Source organism: Anopheles darlingi, chromosome 2 (assembly GCF_943734745.1).
Source record: "Anopheles darlingi chromosome 2, idAnoDarlMG_H_01, whole genome shotgun sequence".
Taxonomy (NCBI): domain Eukaryota; kingdom Metazoa; phylum Arthropoda; class Insecta; order Diptera; family Culicidae; genus Anopheles; species Anopheles darlingi.
In genome coordinates this window covers 93901902-93906901 of record NC_064874.1, presented here as the reverse complement: position 1 = coordinate 93906901, position 5000 = coordinate 93901902, and the positions used below count along the sequence as shown (strand labels likewise).

Here is a 5000-nt window from a genome sequence, read left to right as displayed (position 1 = left end):
GTTAATTTCGTTGATAACGCAATAGCGCACACTCTCCGATTGATTCATTGGCGCGAATGTGCGAAAATAACTGTTACTTTCCAGTGATAACAGCTCACGCTCACGCTTCAAAGGTCAGGAGAGCATGGCGATCGAATGGCCCACTGAAATGAAGTCATCCTGGGCCTCAGGGTCTCACTCCCGTTCCGGTTTATTTCGTGATATGCGCCAGCGATAAGTCCACTCGGCAAACTCCCCACCGACACACTCGACACTTGAATGGGGATTGTGTTTTACGAGCGGCGGAAGATCACGTTGAAGCAAATAACTTAATGGATGCCGCACGCAACATAAGTCACCACCTTCCTTTCTTCGCCGGCACCTTCTTCCTTGGCCGATAATTTTCGCATGCAAATCAGCCTCGAATGTCTCGCTTATTTGTAGACATCTTTGCGAGGCTGCGCGCATGCTCGCACACACACACATAGACACATGTTTGTTCACAAATGCAGCTGCACAGGTTTTGTGAATCCCCATGCCCTCCCCGTTCGATGACCAGCAATTATCAATTTTGCATGCATAATTTTCGTTAAATATTGACTCAACGAGCAAACGCACCGCAAGCGATCACCGACGGCGTCCTCATCATCATCATCATCATCATATCGTGTCGAAGATGATGAAGAACCTGGGTTTGGCTGCAACCGGGTGCAATTGTAGCTAATTCTGCGTTTTGCCCTGCCGTGTGTCATTCCTGAGACTCGCGAGGACTTACGGTGACCGCAGTTGAGTAAAGAAACTGGCATCGAGCGAACGATGGCAATCGTGTCTTCTTCGTCTTGTGCAACCTCCTCTCGATCGACGTCGCAGATACGTCGCACATCGCACACACACGCACACTCGCTGGGAGTGACGGCATGGTATGGCATGGCACGGAATGGCATCCGGACATCAAGTGCGAAATGTGGTGGATCGATGGGTGGGATGGGGTTTTTTTTTTTGAAGGGCTTTGCCATTGTTGATCCTCTCGACCATTTCAAACCATCGTTTCCACGCTATTACCTGTCCGATGCTCCCGTCCAATGCTGCCCGGTTGGACGAGACAGAGTGACATTTTCTAAATGCAAGATGCACCGGGCGGAAATGATGTGTGTGCCGTGCTGGTTGTAATTGTGAAATCACGACGATGACGACGATGGTGACCGAGGTCCTAACCAGTTCAGCGCCGGTTCGCCGAACGATAACTTACCACAAGGCATCGTCATGCAGCGGCTCACCGTGGTGTCCATTGGCAAGTGAAAGGGAAAATGGTACTGAATCATATTTGCAGAGTAATTAGCGAGTGTGCAAAATGCAAAAAATGCACTCCGCAGGATACCCTAGAGTGTATGCAGTTGAGATTTTCTTTGAACACAGCATCGTTGGGTCGTAACTGTATGAAGAATGAAGGTAAGTAGATGCAGACCAGACGATTGTCTTTGAGAAGATTCTGTGCACGTCTTGAGACGCCGGGATCCGGTACGAAGAACGAAGGCAGAATAGCATTTTATGCTAATTCCTTGCATACGATTTTTGCCCTTTTCCTCTGCTGCTCGCAGCCAAAGTGATAGTAAGTACCAGGCTGGCTGGCTAGTCGGTTGACTGGCTGGCTGGCTGGTTGGCTGGTTGGCCGGCTGAGTCACTGCAAATGGTCCGCAGACACAGACGGTACTCGCTGATAAGTCCGTGTGCAGCAGCATCCACTTGCTAAATGGCGTAACCAGATTCGCCGTCCGTCCGGATCGCGTTCAGGTGACCGCTTGCCAGTTGGTCGGTTGTTCGGTTGGTCGGTTGGTCGGTTGGTTGTCGACGCAGCTTGTAGAACAAATTTGTTTACCCAGCGCAAACGTTTCAATCTCTCGCGATCTCGATCCCGCTGTGTTCGCAACGGACGACGACGTATTCGACCTTTTTCACCGTGGCTCTGGCGATCCGGTGAAACAATGGCAGCAAAACGCAAAAGATTTCGTTACCGTTGATCGTATCATTATTCTTTGCATTCTCCGCGGTTGTTCGCGTTGTGATTGCGAAATTGAAATATCGGCACGAGATCGACGACGGCCCACCCTGAACGATCCTTCTTCCACGTTCGTTCCTTTAATCCCTTTTGCCTTTCGCAATACGCAAGACGCAGGGTCGTTACTCATTAGTGGGGAGTCCTTCATGTTCTGTTCGGATGACGAACTGCTCCGGTGATCGACGTTTATGGCACGGCCCGCCCTTTCCGCAGTTTTGTGCAACTCATCGATACGAAATCGTTTCGAGATGTATTGTACGATCACCCCTTTTTGGGCGGAAAGAAGAATGCATCGAAGTGCATTATGTTCTCGTCTTCCTTTGCCAACAGCATCTGAATGAAGGTTTTTGTACGATGCGCTTGTTACCTTAATTTGATGTCCCTCTTTCTGGGTGGCTTTTGTACGATGACAGCCGTTGATTATCCTTCCCTTGTTGCCAGTCCTCGATAAAGAGGTGCCTCTGACATGACATCTGAAAGGAAAGAATCTTAAGTCATCCACAACGAGGTGGTTGTGGTGTTGGCGGCGGCCGAAAACGGTTGATTCATTTTTGGCGGAAAGCAAATGGACCAAACCAAGCAGCGCAGCGTTAAGCTCAACACTTTCGAATGTCAGGACCGGCCGCCAGGGGCCATTTGTTTAGTTTCTTTTTTATAATTAGACATTCCTCTCAACATGAGCCACGTATGTGTTAATCCGCATGGGAAGCATTACAACAATTTATGAACCATCGTTTTGCGTCCTTTTGGCATGTGGTTCCCTCTTCCACCCCAGGGGGACACCCTTCGGTGTGTCAACTCTTTCGCTCTTCAAACCATACACCATGCTTAACGATCAATTAACATCGCCCCGCTTCTGAGACGGATTCTGCTCCCTGATGATGCTGCTTGCTTGAGTTGCGATGAGGTTTCCCACCGGAACCCCCCTCTCCTCTGGTTGGTGGTGCGCCGCTTGTGATTTAGTGCGCCACTTGATCCGCGGTTCATCGAATGCGATAATTTGTGGCATTTTCGTCTTGTTCACGGTGGCCGCTCAGGAGGGAGCGTTCCGCGTCCGCGCTCGATGGCAATTAATTTGAATTAATACTTCTAAAGTGACAAACAAGAAAGGAAAAAAGGTCTGTCATCTTGTAGTATGACAAGCGTCGGAGCGTCCACAAACTGCAGCGGCGGGAACAGCAGAAGCCACGATCGCGACTCGCCACATTCCGATCTTATTCATTCACACACAAAAACGGGAGCGAGCTCTGGAGGCTAAGGCTCCGGCTAGTTATGCTGTCCAGATGATAGGAAATGAAGGAAAAAAATTGTGATGAAGTAACCCATAGAACCAGAAGCCATAATGTGCGCTACAAAGCGCGTTAGTGGGGCAATTATCACGAGCACAGAGTGACAAGAGACAGTGAGATAGCCGGAGATAAATTGGATTAATTATCTACTCTTATCTAAGTGTGTTTTGTACCGTAAGAAACACCGGAGCTGTCCGAAGCGCACACGCATCGCCAGGGGCCCCTTCGGCTTGGTTAGCCTTGCTGCACTCCATGATGATGATGATGATGATGATGATGTTCCCGAGCAGCATGTGTGCCCAGCGAGGCCATCGGGAGCGAGAGCTGAAAGAAGTTGGCATCGGAAGTACCGGACCAAAAAGGCGTCGCACTGTACGGTGCACAGTAATTAATATTAATGGCTCAACCGGTGCCATGGTATGCACTTTCTGTCTGTGTGGAAATGTTGTAAATAGTTTTACGAAACACATAAGGAAGGACTTGGTTTTTGGATTCCTAAAAACCCATCCCATGGTGTCTTTCGCGTCATCATGTGGCGGGGGTTAAAATGAGTTCATTGCTTAGTTAATAAACCCCCAACTCCCTGTGCGTCTCATTGCTACGCAGATAAGGATCCATTGTTGCCGAGATGCCGTGCCTCGAAGTGCTTTAAGATAATGTATGCACCAGATACCAGAGCGTAAGGCGGAAAGTGTTTAACAAATTGTGCTCCTGTATGGACTGCGCGCACTAGCACCGAGGCAGTCTGGAGTGCTTGTGGCATTCGAGATTGCGATCATGCAGATTAGCATCTCTCCCTCTCACTCTTGGGGACGCGAGAATGAATCTTATAAGGAGATAAATCTGGACAATTTATCGGATGCGGAGCGCAGATCCGTTAAGCGTCGGCGAAGTGCTGCAACATCGTTATGTTGAAGCGTGAGAAACGGGAATGGATTGGAATGGTGCAGAATTTCGCCCAAAGCATCATTATCGCGTGTTGTGAATAGAGAGACAGAGAGAGAGAGAGAGAGAGGGCGCTCAGATGGATTGGAGCGTGAAATTGGCCAGGTTCGATGGTTGGACCGCGACCCCACCCCGGGATCCTTTTTAATGGATGCTGCTACATAAAATGTGCCAATGAAATCGTCGTCGCACTGGGCAGACGGTGTGGCCGTTTCGCGTTGCCAGCGCAACCAATCACTTTACCCGTAAGGCACGTCCATCATCGTCTTGACCTGCTTTTACTTGTTGTCCCGGTGAAAAACAAAAATAAAATGCCAAACAACGCTTCTCGTCGATCCGGATATCGGACCCATAAAGGCAGTGTCCCCCTGAGCGATGCCCAGCCATTACTAAAGTTGGTAGTAATCGAATGAATTATATTGGTATTCGCGGATGGCGAAGGATGGATGCTGCTCACCCCCCCGGGGACTGTTTATGTTGATTTTTTGCTTCGATGATGGTGGTCGTCAATCGATTGGGGAATGGAAAACAAAAAACGAACAACGTCGACCGAATCGACAGACACAAATGTAGGCCATTGCACAATTAATATAGATTGATGTAATGGTTTTCTTTGTCAAAGAAAGAACAAAAACACAGCAACTATGTTCATCGAATTATGTTTCGTCCTTTTGCGGCGAGATAGCAAGAAGGACACGGTGGTCTCGTCGCCATTGTTGTGGCGCCCTGGA

The 5000-nt window shown here is 49.0% G+C and overlaps 1 protein-coding gene across 9 annotated transcripts in view; it reads left to right on the top strand.

Annotated features, from left to right (window-relative positions):
- LOC125950087 (uncharacterized) overlaps positions 1-5000 on the top strand; it is a 35878-nt gene that overhangs the window by 3198 nt on the left and 27680 nt on the right. The gene's annotated exons all lie outside the window — the stretch shown is intronic.